Raw genomic sequence first — 17,301 nt, 5'->3', positions numbered from 1 at the left:
TACACAGGAGGAAAGGTAAGCCCAGAGAAGTTAAGAAAGCAGCTCAACGTCACACAGCTAGTGTGTGTGTGGCAGAGCCTAGATTAGAGCTTGGGTCTTTAACACCCTATTCTAGTGTTCCTTATCTTCCATGGCTCTATTGCACTACTCTATCATTGGCTTGTCACGGATTGGATAGGAGGGCACCACGAGGCATGTTAGAGTAAACGCAGGGCTCCCCATGCATGCTTATTTTCGTTACGACTGTCCTTCCGAGAGATTGTTTATTTAGTGCTATGGGATGACTTTGGACCTGGATGTAGCAGACAACATTTTTTGAAATGCAAGGGACAGAAACCGAATTCTTCCTGTTTTAAAAAAAGAGAGAGTGGGGGAGGGGAGAAGAGAGGCTGAGTTTTGTCTTATGGTCTCATTTCCCTGGGTTGGAGGAATGGGTAGACTTGAGGCATGGCTAGTTACAGGAAGTGATACAATGTCATCAGGTCATCAGACTCTTAGTTTTCCCACGTGTTTCGTTTTACACTATTTTGTGTCGACCTTGGTCTCACCTGCTTCCTGTGGGCTTCTGTCGCACAACATGACACAGTAGCTATAGGGTGTGGATCAGGACCACCAGCCCCCGCAGTGGCTCCCAGCCTTCCCCATCCCAGCTAGTAACCTCCGAGAGAAAAGCAGCCTTTCCTCCTAGCCGCTAGAGAGAGAGGAATCCCAAGGAAGGGCTCTGCTCTGGTGGACCCAACATAGGCCACGTAACAACTCCTGGCCCAGTAGACTGTTGTGTTTGGCCAAAACGAAGCGAAATCGAAATGTGAGTCATCCTATATTGGCGCATCCTTTCAACCTTACGGATTCAGAAACTGAGGCTCAGAGGCATTGCATGACCTTGCCATGCTCTTCTAGTGAATTCCTGAGACGCCCGCAGCTGGAGTCTGTCCCGTTTTCCCCCTCACCCTGCTCGGGGACGATATTGGGGTCACAGTGATCCTCCCAGCCATCTTCTGCCTCACTCCAGGCTTCTCAGGGGGCGCTGGGAAAAACCTGCAGGCCAGAAGCGACTGTGGCAGGGGAATGTGGGACAGTGTGTATACAGATTTAATCAGGGGCCAGGGAGAGCTTTCTTGGGGAGGTGATGTGCAAAGTGAAATAGAAAGTTTGGAGAGGAATTGACTAGGTAAGGAGGGGGCGTACAGGAAAAGCAGTCCCAGCAAGGGACGTGGCATGTGCAAAGGTCCTGAGGCAAAGGAGGCTGGAAGAATACCCCTGTGCCTCAGATAGACTGATGGGAAGATGAGGCAGGTGGGGCCAATGAAAGAGGCCATGGAGACCACTAAAAGAAATTTGGTCTTTGTCTCAAGAGCAGAAGAAAGTCATTGAGAAGATTTAAGCGGGAAAGCCTGGAGCCCGTGGGTAGCTGGATTAAAGGCTAGAGTAGAGATTGTTTGGGGTGCCCATGGGAGGGTGGGGTCTGTAAATGAGAAGCCAACAGAAGTCTCACAGGGTCTCCTAGGCTACTCATGCCCAGAACTGCAAGAATTCTGTGTGCTTCAAAATTGGGTACAGAGGCTGGGACCCATGGAAGGTGGGGAGGGTGTCTTTGTTCCAATCATGTGGGTTAAAGATGAGCTGTTTTATTTACCAGCCCCTCAGGGCTCTTCATCGGTGGGCGCCCACTGGGAATCTCTTAGAGGTCTGTGTAATTATCAGTGTTTTCCCAACATATTTGACCATGAGAAAGGCTGTGGGGAAGGGCACTCCTCAGAGGTGCTTGAGAAGGGACTGGATCTGATCCCAATATAAAGCCTCTATCCTGATGCCTGTGGCCAGGCCGGCCCGGGATGAGACTACACACAAGTTAATAGGCCGTTATAAGAAACCCGTCGATGATCAGATCCACCGCAGACTTTTTGGAGAGGTCCTGGGTACAGGACAGGGAGAAAGCTCCCACCTTCTCTGTCCCCATTCCGATGCCTTCTTCTCCTTTCCTCTCTGGTTCCTGCCCTGAGAATTCTATGTCCTCAGAATATCCCAGCCTCAAAATCAGCGTCCCGAGAGTCCTAGAGAGGCTGTAAGCATGCGTCCCATTGGACAGGATAATGTCACCAGGATAAATAACAGTGTGAAGGCCTTTGCTCGTGTCCGGGAAACAATGGCACGCGTAAGCAATAGGTACGCCTCCTTCCTCCACCCATTGATTTGTTTAATGATCATTTAACAAACGTCAGGCCCTGGCCTGGACGCAGGGGACAGACTCGGTGCCAGTCCTCCTGACATTGGGCTGAGCTTATATCTGGGTGGCATTTAATTCTGCTGACAAGCCTGCTTCTGGTTATGCCAGGGCCACCTTTGGGGAGGTAGGGGGGGTGGGGCGGCTGGTGTCAGAGGGGCCTGGTTCCAAATGCAGCTGTGTGCTCCCGGGAATGTGCCATGCGCTGTGTGCATGTGGATTTCCTTCTCTGCATACGACAAGTGACACTACCTTCTGCAAGGCTAGGTGAGGGGTCAGGGAGGTCCCACGTCCCTGGAACCCAGCACGTTCTCACCTTCTGTCTTCCCTACTAGGATTGGACCAGGCAACTTCTGATAGTTTAACTTTTCCCAAACTAAACATTTATATACCCCCTCCCCCAACGCAGTGCCACATGCAATTTAGAGTCACAATCAAACCTGATTTATTTGTATGTAGGGAGTCCTCAGAAACACCCTGCCAGATAAACCTTCAACTTTGAGGAGCTAACGGAGCCTTTTTATTTTTTTATTTTATGGGGTTTTTTTGGTTTTGTTTTGTTTTTTGTTTTTTTTTTTATGCTCAGTTAAACTGGATACGGGCTCGTATTTTAGGTTTGCTTCAAGCAGTGAAGTATAGTGAGAACAGCCCTGGGTGAGTGAGTGACAAGGAAATCCAGGCTGTGGTCTGGTTCCTTGCCTGCTAGCCACCCAGAGCACCCTGCCCTTCCGAGCCTCAGTTTCCCCACCTGTGAAGTGGGGGTGACAACCTTTCCCTCCCAAGGTTGCCGGAAGAACTGAGGGAGAGACAGAAGCCATTAGGAACAGAAAGCACTGTGCCTGAAATGCCTGTCTCCCCGAAGCCTCTCAGCACTTCCCCCTGTCTCCTTCCACCTGCGACCACCCCTCTGGCTTCTGGGAGACCCCAGCCATTCCTGACCCAGCTGTTTGGTTCCAGTTGCCCTGTGGTTAGAGCACCAGGCCTGCTGTTCTGGGAAGTCTGTGTCTCAGGCTGCGTCCCTAGGGAGGGTGCTGAGCCCTGTTTGGTGTGGGGAGAAGACGGGCTGGGGAGGAGAGGGCGGAGGAGGGCCAGCCGGGGGGAAGTCGGGTGAATACTGTGTCGTGTTTTTCAGATATCTCCGTGTCCGCAAAGCGAGAAACGCGGTCTAGCCTTACATATTTTATATGTGTATGTGTTCCCAGTACATTTCCTTCTAATTTTTAAAACCATACGTAACGTCAGGGACATTTAATCCATATGGTTCTGATTCCTTAACACTTAAATCATCCAAATGTTGTTTTGTGGGATCTATTTGCAAATCTCTTTACATAAGCTTTTAACTCCTTCTTTCTCTAGGGCGTCAAGGTATTGAGCGAGGGCTCTCTCCCCCTCCAGGTTTCCCCTACCCACCAAAACTGTCCAGAGGCCTTGACCACCCCTGCTCTGGACACCAGCTGTTCGGGGCTGGGAGGAGCCTGGAGAGAGAGGAAGAAAGACAGGCTGGGGTCCATCCCCCAGCTCCACCCCATCCCGGGCTGTGTGATCAAACTCTTGATTTCTCACCTGTAGAAAGGGACAAGGGATAAACATCTTAGCGGGGTGTTAGAGGAATTAAGCAAGGAGATGTAGAAAGCCCATAGCCCAGAGGACTCGTCTTCCACAAAGGGAAACTTCCTGTGCACCACAGGGCAGTGACAAGGCAGGAAGAGGCTGTGGTGGACTGTAGGGTCATTCTCGAGGAATCTTAAGAGGGCATCACCAGGTGGAGAAGTTGAGTCAGAGAAGTGAAAAGGAATCCTGCCTGTGGGACCGGTGACCGAGGCAAGAATGGAACCGTGACCATAGTGGCCAGGAGGGCGTGAATGGCTGATGTCAGGGGGTGCGGGGCCCAGGGCTCGGGTGGGAGTCTGGAGGGGGTGGCTCCCCAGCGCGTCCCGTGTTCGGTACCTGCCCTGTGTGTGCCAGGGAAGCGAAAGAGGACCCTGCAGGACCAGGCAGGCCATGGAGGGAGGGGACAAGGAAGGTGGCCCTCCCAGACCTGGCCTTTTCCACAGATAAGAACACCTACCCAGGCTTCAACGTCCAACTCAAAAGGCACCTGCTCTGAGTAGCCTTTCTGGGAAGACTTGTAAACAGCAGGCCCTCCTGTGTGCTTTCTTAGGCTTGGTCTTCCTGGGCTCTACTTATCTGGGATGAATCTTCAGGACCTGTGCTGAGGGCTGGGCACGTGGGGCTGGCTGAGGGGCATTCCTAATCCAAGAGGCCCTCCCGTGCCGGTTGAGGCCAGGCCGACCCACATTGGATCCAGCAGCTTTGTGGGAAGGCAGGGTGAAAACAAAGATGGCAGCCGCAGGAACCCATGGCTGTTGGATGTGAGACGGGAGGCCAGCAAGGGGGATGCGGATGTCCTCCTGGTGCAGCACAGCTCCGAGGTCCGTCCCCGTGGCAGGGGCCCACGGGCCAGCTCTGTTCTGGACACCACCAGTGTCTGTACCCACAGAACAGGATTTGTTTCTCTGGCAATTGCAGACGGAGTGAATCCCAGACAGAGCCGAGTCTCTGGGACGGGAGAGCAGATGCCCAGTCTAAAATTAGGCTGCTGAATGCAACTTCATCTAGCCTGTGGGAACTGATCTGCTTCTTACACCTGCCGTCGTGTAGCAGTGGCAGAGTGGGGCCCCTGCCTCCCTGCAGGGGCTGTGCTGTGATGTGACAGCCAGCCGGGGGTCCAGCACTCTACAGTCTACCTGTAGTGCTTTCCTGCTCTTTCTCCAGTTCACTCCTACAAAACCCCTGAGAGCCCCACCCCACCCAGGCCTCAAGAGCTGGGTCTTTCTGACTTTGGCACTGAAGGCTTTCCCTAGAAGGTTAAATAACCTGTCCAGTAGCATCCCCACCAGTGAGGGTCCAAGCAGGTCTAGAGCCCAACTCCAAATTCAGGAAGCAAGAAGGCCCCCAGGAATGAGACCGAGAGAAGTTAGTGGGCACCTGGGGGAAGCCGAGGAGGGTGGAAATCAAGGAAGATCTCTTCCTGCCTTTTCTCCGTCTACCGTTCCCTCCTGCACTCAGGTGTCCTTGGACTCTTTCATTGCCTGCCCAAACTAGGCCCTGCTCCCCGAGAAAGCTGTGTATCCTGGAGGCCTGCCTCAGGGGCCAAGCCCACAGCCACCACCTTCGTTCCTTTCTCCTAAGCTACAGTTCTCACGGTGGCCCCCCAAGGCCTCCGAGTAACACAAGACATGTTCTCACCTCAGGGCCTTTGCTCTGGCTCTTCTCTTTGCCCGTAAGGGTCCTCCCCCAATATCTGCACGACTCCATCCTTCACCTGCTTCTGGCCCTTGCTCACATGCCACCTCCTAGGCCAAGCTCTCGCTAGCCACCCTATTTAAGTCTGTGCCCCGCCTCCCACCCCTGTGTTCCCGAGCCCCTCACTCCGTTCTTCCCGTGTTTTCGGCAGCACATACTTCCGGCTTATTTATTCACCTAGCTATTCACTTATTTATTCTGTTTCTTGTCTCTTGTGTGTCTCTTCCCTCTACATTGTAAGGTCTGTGGGGCTTTTGTCCATTTTGTTCACTAACATACTGCTACTCTAGGACTCCAGGACAGGACCTGACCTATAGCACATACTCGCTGAACGTCTGTTACAGAATGCGCGTATTGGGGCCAGGTAGAGACAGCTGGGCCCAGGGCAACATCCTTCCTCAGGCCTTCCAGAGGAGAGTCCCCGCTGTCAGGACTGGGGCTGCCTTGGGGATGACAGGGTAAGGGTGTGATTATGCCCCGTACTATGTAGGGCTACCCAGATAAGTGTTAAGTATTTATTTGTTCAGTCGGCATTATTGAGCCCCTGTTGGGTGCTAGGGGCCCACGGAGGGGTGACAGCTAGTGTCCATCTTCAGGCGAGTGCGGCCAAATCTAGAAGGCAGCAGATGGGAAATTCAGTCTGGAGAGTTGTGGCACAAATGGGACTCTGGTTAAGGAATGTGGGCCCCTCCCGAGGTCCAGGCAATTCGGATGTTAGCCCTCTGTGTGAGGCACGGTTCTCTACTGAAACAGAACCACCAGGAAGAAGGGCTGAGAACCAGTGAAGCCAATGGTACGAGTCCCAGGCTGGAAGCCATCAGGCTCGAAACTCAAAAACAGCTGGCGTTTCAGTCGGAGACCAAAGGCTGGAAAAACAACCCAATGTCCCAGCTTGGTAAGTCAGACTGAAGGGCTCCCCCTTACTTCGCCTTTTTTTTGTATTCGGCTCTTCAGTGGATTGGATGAGGCCCACCCACATGGGGGAGGGCAATGTGCTTGGCTCAGTCTACAGATCTGAATTAATCTCATCCAGAAATACCCTCATAGACACACCCAGAAAAGGGTTTGGCAAAATATCTGAGCATCCTGTGCCCCAGTCACTCTGACACATACACACATACGTATACTCTGGTACATACCTTGTGGTAAGTACCACTAACCGTCACACCCTCCTCCCCACCCCCTTCACCTGCTGTTGGTCCTTCGTCTCCAAGCTCAGACCCAGCTGCCAAATCCACGCGCCCACCTCTCCCTCCCCAGGTCCCTGGCTCGCTCAGCCTGCCACCCTTGGGGACACTGCGTCATCTCCCAAGCTCCCCTGACCCAACCCTTTCTAACTGGCACCCCACCGGGTGCCCCAGGACACTTGCTGGGATTCTCATCCAGTCAGATTGAAGGTGGGGTTGAGGGGCAGGCTGCGGGAAATCGGCGGGAAGGCCTTCGGGAGACAGGCCTCAGGGGGCTGGTTTCCAGGATGGAGGGAGCGTGGCTGTGTTAAGTGTCTGGAGTTCCTAGGGGAGCAGTGGGGACCCCCCAGCTATGGGAAGTATGAGAGAAGGCCCTCCAGGTGCTCTGTATGTTGAGCAACTGGTAGGTGCTAGGTGCAGACCCTCAGCTCTCCTAACGTAGGGAGGCATCAGACACAAATGCTTTATTATTTGTTCGCCAGACACAAATAATACATATTATAATATGCCAAATGCTCTGCTGATGCACGCAAGGCAAGTTATAGGAACACCGAGAAGGAGGCTTTTAATTCTACTGAGGGGGTGGGTTGCTTGGGGAAAAATAAGAAAAACAGCCTACTTGAAGGAGACCCTATAGGATGAGTTTAAGGAAAGTTAATAGGGGAGCTGAAGGGATGAGTGGGGCGGGGGGGGGGGAGGGGGGAAGGAAGGGCATTCCAGGTAGAAGGAACAGCATGAGCAAAGGTGTGGAACATGAGAGTTTATCTTGTGTTTGGGGAACTTGGGACTGATCCTGCTCAGGCCAGGCCCACCTTGCAGGAGGACTTAAAGGCTGCAGGATGGAGGTTGGAGTCTCGCCTCCTGCCTGGAGGGGTTCCGAAAGGCTGCAGGGGGAGTGAGCCTGAACAGGGCTGGAGCAAGCCCATTTCCAGATTTCTTTACTGTTGTTAGGTGGAGGCTCTAAGAGGTCTCCCTCCTTCCCACATCCATGTCTCTTTCTGGTATGGTCTGCCTCACTTGTTGTGCTATTCACTGTCACAGTTACTTTCCACGTGTGCAAGCCCTCTCTAGAACCAGACTGTCCGATGCACAGGCTCCAACATACCTCACTGATCTTGCTTTGGGACCTCTTCCCGACCACCCACTGCCCACCCGCCCCCCCCCCCCCCCCCCTTGCCCTGGGCCGGCCACACGGGCAGTAGCAATCACTATAGGATAAAAGTCACACAAGGGGAGAAGGCTTTCAGGCCATCCCAGAATTTCCCTCTCCCCTCTCGCTGCTCCTGAAACTCTTTCTCTTGTCTTACCTGTTACTATTTGCCTTGTCTTTGTGTTTATGGGTTATGATTAAATTCTCTCCCCTCCCTTTATGAGCTATTGTCAAAGATTGAGTCTTATGCATCAGAGTCTCCCCCAAAGAGCCTGAGTGGAGGTCGTGGGGCCCCCTTTACTGAGCACCTACTACATGCCAGCTTCTGCTCTTGATACCGAAAATGCGTTTTCTCCTATAATTTCATCAGCTCTCATTTAATCTCTGCAATCCTTTCCCGAGATGTGTCATCCTCCCATCGTATAGCTGTGAAAACTGAGGCTCAGTGGAGTTAAGTGGCTACTAAGTGTCAGAGTCAGGACCTGCACCCAGACTGTCTTAATCCAAACCTTAGAAGTTGGTGTGCTACTTGCTGTTCCTCCCATTGGCAAGTGCAAAGCCATGTGCAGAGTAAATATTTATTGTTATTGACGATCTTGCAAGTCAGTCCCTGGGCCTGCGGAAAACCTGTTCTCTAGCTGTCAGGGGAGCGTGTGGCTTGACTAATCTTCTGATTTCCTGGAACCAGAGGCCCCACCCTCCCCACCCCACGGGAGTCCCCTGAAATGCTGGTGAAGAGCCAGAACCAGGCAGACACAGGACTCAGGCAAGGCCAAAGAGTCAGTCTGAAGTGTAGGAAAGGAAGATGCTTTTGTCATTTGGGGAAACCTAGTCAGTGGACTCGAGGCTGCTTGCCCTCTTATAGTCATTTACTGGATAGGATGGCCAGAGGGGCAGAAGTCTGTCCTCAGCATGCTCTAAACACCTGTGACATTCCTAGCACTAAGTAAGATGTGGTTGTGCACAGAGCTGCAGAATCTAAAGACACAAACAGACAGAGAAATAAAATGACGACATGTAGTGGGACACGTGCCAAGATAGTCTGTACCAAGTGCTAGAGGTTCACTGAGAAGCAAGCAGCCAATGCCACCTGGGGGGGGCGGGGAGCAGGGAGGCCTTCATAAGGGAAGTGGCCTCTGAGCTGACCTGGAAAGCTGAAGGGGGGCTGGCCAAGCAGGTATGAGTGAGGGGAACAGTACAGGGAACTGCATGTGCAAAATGCACGTGGCAGGTTCAGAAACAATGAGCGATTCTGTATGGTGGGAACAAAGGGCAGATAGGGGTGGTACAGGGGGAGGGGGGCTTGGACAGGTAAACTGAGGCGCACTTATAAACGGCATTAATACACAGGGTAGTTTAGCCAGGCAGGACCCACCTGACTTTGTCCTAGAGAGTTCCACCTGTGTGGAGAATGGATTGTTAGGCAAGGTGGGCATGGGGCCAGGGAGCAGCCTGCTGTAACTGGGAGATGGTGGTGACTTGGCCTGGGCAGTAGGCATGGAGAAAAACTTCTGGCTTCAGGCGTGGGGTGCTGGGGGCCCCCATTAATGAAGGCAAACCCTATGGGAGAAGGATTCTAGGTCACCATGTGGGAACAAACTAACCATTGCTATTATTTTTTGAGCACCTAGTAGGTAGTAGATACTCTATCAAGGGCTCCAGTGCAGTATCTTTCAAAGCTTCACAGAAGCCCTTGGAGATGAAGAAGTCAAAATCAGCAACACCATGTAATATGCCTGAGAAAGCATAGAGCTGCGATCCGAACCCAGGTCTATGTAGCTCTGAGGCCCATCTGTTACCCACAGCATCAGGTCAAGGATGACGTACATGCCCCATTGAGTCAGGAAGCTGGAAACTCAGCCCGCAGGCTGGGGAGAGAGGTTGGAGCTGAGTCTTCTGGGACCCCGGGAGGTGGCCTTCATAAGCTGTGAGAATCCCTAGGTCTGTGTCCCGGAAGAGGGATGGCAGTCTCCGGGAGAAGTGAGGACTGAAGTTTCATGCGTACCACTGATCCGTCGAGACAGCACCCACCACATATACACACGAATGCACACCAACACTGCACACGCACAAGTGGTAAGACAACACAAAGCATCTGAGTCCAGAAAATCATAGCCATAGGGGACGGGCGGTGGAGAGGGGATGGCCAGTAATCAAGTGCCAAGGCCTAAGCATAAATAACCTGGAGAGCCTACAGGGCGGGTTGCTCAGCCCTCCCTGGAAAGCTTTCCCAAGAACACTGTGGCAGTCCCCGGCTCCTTAGGAACGACAGCGTGTTCCCAAACTGTATCTGTAATTTGGTTGTTAGGAGCTGAAAACAAAATTTCACAGAGAGGCAGCCTCCTAGATGACAGATCAGATGCCACCCCGGTCCTCTGCTATAATCTCTTTTAGCCTGGGAAGTCTTTACAGTGTGATGTTGGCTTTACAGCAGAACCAAGCCCTGTGTGTGTGTGTGTGTGTGTGTGTGTGTGTGTGTGTGTGTAGCATTTCCATGGAAACAAGCAGTCAGCGATCTAACCTGGGACACCTGGACCACAGCCTCCCTGAATTGTAGCCCAAGAAGTAGTAGAATGAATCTCATCTCCCACCTTGTGTGTCCCCTGCCCCTCCCCAGGCTTGGCAAATAGCAAGGTAGCATTTAGCAAGATGCCTGGGGAGGATCTATTTACCCGCCAGTGTCCATCCTTGGATGGAGCTCCTAGAACACAGGTTTGTGAGTCGTACGTTCCCATAACAGGGAAGGGGCCTGATTCATCTGTCAGGAATGAAGGAATGTGGGAAGGCCCCCGGGGCCAAGCTCTGGGAATTTCTCAAGACCTGGCCCAGTTATATGCTGGGGATGGGCTGATAGGAAGGAATTGGCACCTGGTACCACCTGCCTTCTAACCTGGGATCCATCCAGCTACGGGGTGGGACAGGTGCCCCGGGCCCCAGAGTAAGTGTGGTGGCTCACGGAGCAGAGTTGGGCTCAGTTGCTAGCCTTGAAGCATCCGGCGCCCTGAGCCCTGAGGCTAGAGTCCTGAAGACCTTCCGGCCTCTGGTGAGAAGTGGCACTAAAATTGGGGTGGGAGCTGAGTCTCAAGGTGGGGAGAGGTAGCTCTGATTGTGGGAGAAGCTGGGTGAAGACTTCCAGGCTGACATTTCCTGGCCTGGAGGCTGGCCACGGATGGATGGGGCCTGTGTGGCTCGCAGGGTAGAGAGCAAGATCTTTGAGGGTTCGGGGGAATCCAGTGTGACTGTATCTGGCACAACTTTCCTTCATCCCTTCTCCTCCACTTTGTGAAGGCCAGCTCAGAACGGTGTGTCTGGGGATTGGGATGAGGACATCCCAGGCTGCCTCGATGGGGCTGCACAGGATGAGTCTGGAGCGGGAAGATGAATTCCCAAGCTATAGGAAGTTGGAACAAAGAAGCAGTTCAAGGAAAGAGCTCCGGCAGGGCAGCCGTTCCAGGGGTGAAACCCTGGCCCAGATTCCCAAGCAGCCAATCCAGTCTAGCTGGGAAGCCCACCTTCCACCCCAGCCCCTAGCCTGGACCCCTGGAGCCCCAGCCACAACTCTCTGTTGGATCGTTCTGCCCCTCCCTGTATTTTTGTCTTTCAGTTTGCCCCAGGATCATTCATTCAGTTAACAAGCATTTGTCAACTTGTCAGTCCTGGCAGGAGAGAAGAACCAAGTTGGAAGTTCCTTGTAGCTCCCAATCTGGAGAGAGGGGAGATCTCTCCCAGCTGACTGCAGTGTGGGGATACAGCTGCATCTCTAGAGGCAGGAAGCATTGGGCTGACTATGGCAGCACAGGAAGGTGACTGAATCCACAAGGAGGTTCCCATGGGGCAGAGCCACTCCTCAAAGCTGGGGGAGGGCATCATGGGGCTGGAGCTAGGCTGTCATCTGAGCCTTTGCACGAATGACAAAAAGTCACTCCTAGGGGCATATGAATGATGACAAGATGTCCACTTTCTCCCACAAGAGCTGTTCCCACCTGAAATGGTAAGCAGGGCAGTGGGGACAGGGCAGGAGTGGCGTGAGGGGCAGGGACCTGACCCAGGGGGCACCCTGTCCCACCCAATTGCCCTAAACAAGGGAAGGACCTGTATCACGGAGGGCAGGCTCGATTCAGGGCGTGAAGGACAGCAGGAGGACTGGAGACCTCATTTCAGACAGAAGAGAAGTCTGTGCAGAGATCCAAGGAGTGAAAGCTGGTGCCAGGTTGGGGAGCAGGGGGCACTGGGCAAAAGGCACGGAGGGCCTGGAGATGTAGCCGGTCAGTGGGGCCTTACACGCCTGCTCAGGGAAGAGGGGACGAGCCAACTACAGCTGAGATCAGGCCCTGGGAGCTGTTGGAAGATGGAGAACACTGGGGTGGTGGTGGTCAACAGAACAGCGGAAGCTTGGCGGTTGGCAGCAGGTGTGCAACTGTGCATGTGAGTGTGCGGCCCGTGTCCAGCAGCCGACCCACCCCCACCGGCACCTAGGAGTGTGGTGCCCTCCATTAAAGTGGTGGTCTGGAAGGGGACTGCTTGCTCTGACCTGGCTTTGGAGGGAGGGCAGAGCCTCTGCAGGAAGCTGTTGTATGGAGAAGGCACAGAAATCCCCAGGGCCACTAGCTCTGTCCTATGGGTCCAGGTGGCCTCTGATCAGACAGAACCCATGCCCTTTGATAGGCAGGGCCTTGAATTTGAGGGTGTTGCTTTGGAGCCAGAGGAAGCCTGGGGCCTCCAAGAAGCCTTCTTGGAAGCCCTCCCTGGTCAGCATAGTGGTCAGTCACCTTGTGGGTCCTTAAGCTTTCATGACCTGGAGGAGTGCCTTCCTCAGTTGGCACCCTGGGCACTGAGGTTGCCTGGCTCTAGTCCTGACTTTGCCCCCAGTCCCCATAACCTCCTGAAGCTGTTCCCTGCCAGCAGAAGCTAGGCTAGAGTCAGCCAAACCCAGGGTCGGCCCTGGTTCCGCAGAGTTGAACCGGGAGCAAATCACCTGACTTGTCTGAGCCTCAGGGTGCTCAAATACAGATCCTGGCTAGGTCTCCAGTACCCCAACCCCTCGCCATTCTGCTCCCTTGGGAAACAGGCCGGTGGGGGCCTGGGGCAGGGGTGGGGGCGTGCAAGTGCGCTGGGGACTGGCCAAAGCCTGGCCCAGTGTGCTTCAGGTCCCAAGCCCTGGGATCCGGCAGTTTCTGGCAAAGTCAGGCCACTGGGAAGCCCCGGGGTGCCCCCTACCCCCACCCCAGCCCGGAGCCCAGGGAGGCCCTGGCCAGGCCCGCCCCGCCCAGTGCTCGGTAGGGCGTATTCCCGCCTTGGGAGGCGCGGGCTTCCCGGAGCGGGGCTGGCACCGGGGGTGGGGGTGGGGGGAGCTAGGAGGGGAGCGCGCACCTTGGGGACGCCGATGGACGCCCGCCCGGCCGGGTGCGGCCGAGGCGGGGCGCCAAGCGGCAGGGCCCGGGCGGCGGCGACCGGGGCTTCCCTGACTGCCCTCCCCGGAGGGCCCGGGAGGAAATGACAGCGCGGGAGCCGGGGCGGGCGCGGAGGGAGGGGCGGCGCCCGGAGTGACACGGCCTGTCACCGAGGCCGCCGCCACGCAGACCCTCCCGCGGCCGCCGCGAGCCGGGGATTCCCCAGGCGCAGACCCTCCGCGGCCGCCGCGGGGCCGCCGCGTCCCGGCCCAGCGGGACCCCGGCCGCGGGGGGGGGGAGGGGGTGGGGATCCCAGAGCGGCGGACCGCGGGGCCCCGGGCACACGCCGAGGCCGAGCGGGCCGGAGAGGCGCCCCGGGCGGGCGCCGGGGTCTCCCGGGCTGGGCGACAGGAAACTCTGGGGAGTGAATGGAAAGAAGTGGGTGGTCCGGCCCCTGCGACTTCCCCTGACATCACTGCCCAAATAAGGAGCTTCCAAGCGGCCGCGGGGCGGCCCAGAGCCGCGCCCGCCGCCGGCGCCCGCCCGCCAGCCCGCCCCGCGCCCACCCCGCGCCGCGTGGGCCGCCTGCGAGCGCCCGGGGCACCGCCGGGCGGAGCCGAGCCGGGCGGAGCCGAGCGAGCGGGCGCTGCCGAGCCGCGCGGAGGCCGGGCGCGCAGCCCAGCGCAGCCCAGCGCAGCCCCGGCGCAGCCCAGCCCGGAGCAGCGGAGCCGCGGCCGGCCGGCAGGTAAGCAGCGAGCGCCCCGCGCGCCGCGCCCCGCCGCGGCCTGGCCGCCCCGGGGCCCCGCACGGCCGAGCGGGCGAGCAGCCCCGGCCGGGGCCGGCAGCGGGCGGACTGGCGGGCGCCGCGCCGGTGGGAGAGGGCTGGGCGCGGGCGCGTGTGCAGGGGCGCGCCGGTGCCAACTCCCGGGACCTCTGGGACTCCTCCGTAGCCCGGGGTTGCCTGGTGCACGCGCTCTCCGCCTGTGTTTCCCAGACGCTACTTCTGTCACCGCCCTGGGGTGACACGAGCGTTCCCGCGTTCACACTTCTCTCGCACACCCGCGCCTGGCACAGCCCCGCTCGCCGTCGGCATGCGCAGCCCCCTGTGCCCCGGGCAGACCCTCACCCCGCCACGCCTCTCAGGCCCGGCGCTGCCTTTCACGGTGGGACACAGCACACCCGCGGGGACTGCTGAAGGGCTTTGGCAGCCCTGGCCACGCTTCCCCCTGGAGGCGGTGGCAGTTTCAGACTGTCACCGCCGACCAGCCTGGTGCTCCTCTGGTATATTGGGAGTGAGTTAAACAACGTAGCTCTGGCTCTTCCCGCCCCCCTTGCAGAATGGCACCTGGCACCGGGGGTGCAGTCTAGGGGGTGCTGTACCTGGCATGGTCGGGAGGGTGTGGTGCCTGGCAGGGAGCTACTCCCGGCCTCACAGCATGGGTGTTCCAGAGCAGCTGCCACTCCATGGGCATTTCTCTGAGCACCCTCCCCTCTCCTCAACCAATGCAGGGTTCCAGGAGTGGTGGCGGTGGGCAGAACAGGTGCAGATGGTGTCAGTCACCGCTTCTTGCAGGGGGCTCTGTGCAGCGGCTGCGATGGCTTATCTATAAACTATGCAATGTTTTCTTTGACGGTTTGATCAAGGACACGGTGGAAACTGATCCAGTCAAGTTAGGAGTCCGTCACTTAGTGGCTCTGGGAAGATTCTTTAATTTCTTTCAGGCTTCATTTTATCATCTGAAAACTGGGGATGAGGGTCCGCAGAGGAACGTTGTCAGGGAGAATTGAGATCATATAAGCGAGAACGTTTGGTAAATAGAAAGCCCAGTGCACGTGCCACTTACCCTGGTTTGGATGATTCTGGGCTGGTATCTGCCATGGCTCTGCTCTGTGATTGAGGGAGATCGAATGCCATTGCTATTCAGTCATCTGCAAGAAAGGGGGCACTAATAAGTGCCCTGTGTGTCTGCTAACAGATTCCCCAAAGTGTGTCCTGTGGGATATTAGTTCTGAAAGCTGCACCGTGAGTAAAGGTTTCCCTGATCCAGTACGTCTGGCAAATTCTGCAAGCTCTCTGTCACCCTTCTGGCCAATCACAATCCACACTGGCAAATTAAAGGTTCTGAGAAGTACTGCAATAAAAGAACCTGTTTAACGTTGTCAAGCCAAGCATTTCCCTAGCTGATCCCCCAGCCCTTTTCAAGTTACACGTGCTTGCTCTCGGAGGAAACAGTGTTTCTGGGGCTACCAGCATTGATGGCGTGGGATTCTGCATTTGCAATCAACTTTGGGAGCCAAATTCTAATTACCTTCTTGAATTAACAGTAGGCAGAAGCTCAGAGAGGTTCAGTGGCTCATCTGAGGTCACACAACTGAGCAGCGGCCCAAGATAGTGATAAAACAGGGACAAGAACCCAGACTCCTCACCTGGTGTCCTCACCCCATTCATTCAATTACATCCAGAAGTTGGTAAGTCTCTTCTGGAACCAGTTTTGTGGCTTTATGTGGGCACTCTGCAGTGTATATTTGACAGATACAAAGATTTAAATGAGTAATTGATGAATGAACCAAATGATGATCAGGTGGCTACTGTGTGTCATTTGTTTTGGGAACTTTAGCACGTAAAGATGTGGAACCCAGGGCACCTGGGCGGCTCAGTCAGTTAAGCATCAGGCTCTTGATTTAGGCTCCGGTCACGATCTCACAGTTCGTGGGTTCAATCCCCACGTCGGGCTCTGCGCTGAAAGTGCAGAACCTGCTTGGGATTCTCTCTCTCTCCCTCGCTGTCCACCCCTCCCTCTCCCATGCTCTGTCTTTCTCTCTCTCAAAATAAATAAATAAAATATAAAAAAATAAAAAAGATGTGGAACCCATGGTGAAGAGTAATGGTATCAGCGTCATCATACTCACACATCAATTTCTGAACACAAATCCTTCTCTCCCTGCACACAGACATGCTCATGGTCTGGATCACACATATGCCCCACACATACACACATGCTCCTACATATGCACATGCTCACCTGCTTCTATACACACACACTCCTATGCACACACTGTCACACACATGCATCCTGTTATGCTCCAGGCTGCAGCCAGGAGGCACTCATAGCCATAGGCATGTCCCCTTGTCCGCACATCTCCAGAGCTTGTGGGGGTGCCTGGCATCTGCTTTCCAAGATGGGTACTGAGCATATACAGGAAGCCCTTGCAGGGCTAGTCCAATGTTTGCATTTCCCCAGTGTTGTTTCATTCCTTCCATCTGCCATACTGATCCCCCACCTTCTTCTTCTTCTTCTTCTTTTTTTTTTTTTTTTTTTTTTTTTTTTGGTCAGCTATCATTTGGTCACACATGATGTGACTGACACAGCTCTGGCTTCTGTGTTTGTGTTACATCAACCATCAAAGCTCTGTCAGGGCAAGGACTTCGTGTCATTTGTTTGATTGGAATCCCCAGCTTCTAGCGGAACGCCTGGCACAGAGGAGAGGTTCAATAAGCATTTATTGAATGAGTGAGTGAGCAAATGACTGCTGGCTGCTGGCATGGCTGCGACCCAGGCCAGCATCCAGGGGGATTCGCTCAACACGTTTGCTAAGTGCCTGCTGGGTCCCAGGCACCTTTCTAGGGATTACGGCAATGCAAACCATTTAATCCTCTGTTCCGGGAGCTTACGTTCCAGTGGGAAGAGAGACAATGAATGGTAAGATAACCCTGAATAGTGATACACACCACAAATGTGTGACTGTTAGGGAGAAATGGAGGAAGCTAAAGATAGGGCCCAAGGAGTCTTCTCGTGAGGAGTTGACATTTATCCCGGGATCTGAATGACGAAGAAGTGACAGGCATGCAAAGATTCGGGGAAAGAGTATCTGAAGCAGAAGGACAGCAGGTACAGAGGCCCTGCAGCGTGAAGGAGCTGGGCTGAGGGCCTGTGGAGAGGCCACACTTGCAGTTCGTTGTTGACTCCCCCAAGCACCGCTGGGAGGGGGCAGTTGCCAGTGTCCAATCTTCATGGTTCAGTCACGAGAGCCAAACTTGGTGTG

At 55.1% G+C, this 17,301-nt stretch overlaps 1 protein-coding gene across 4 annotated transcripts in view; it reads left to right on the top strand.

Annotated features, from left to right (window-relative positions):
* HIVEP3 (HIVEP zinc finger 3) overlaps positions 1 to 17,301 on the top strand; it is a 477,777-nt gene that overhangs the window by 333,444 nt on the left and 127,032 nt on the right. The window contains exon 1 of one of the 4 annotated variants that reach the window (XM_086716638.1): positions 13,588 to 14,002. The exons of the other annotated variants lie outside the window; for them this stretch is intronic. The gene's annotated coding sequence lies outside the window, so the exon portion shown is untranslated. Of the gene's footprint in view, positions 1 to 13,587; positions 14,003 to 17,301 lie in introns of those variants that run through there. 4 annotated transcript variants of the gene reach the window in all.

Source organism: Puma concolor, chromosome C1 (assembly GCF_028749965.1).
Source record: "Puma concolor isolate L17-30 chromosome C1, mPumCon1.1.hap2, whole genome shotgun sequence".
In the NCBI taxonomy this organism is placed as follows: Eukaryota; Metazoa; Chordata; class Mammalia; order Carnivora; family Felidae; genus Puma; species Puma concolor.
The sequence above is the reverse complement of the archived record's forward strand: the minus strand, read 5'-3'. Positions and strand labels throughout refer to the sequence as shown.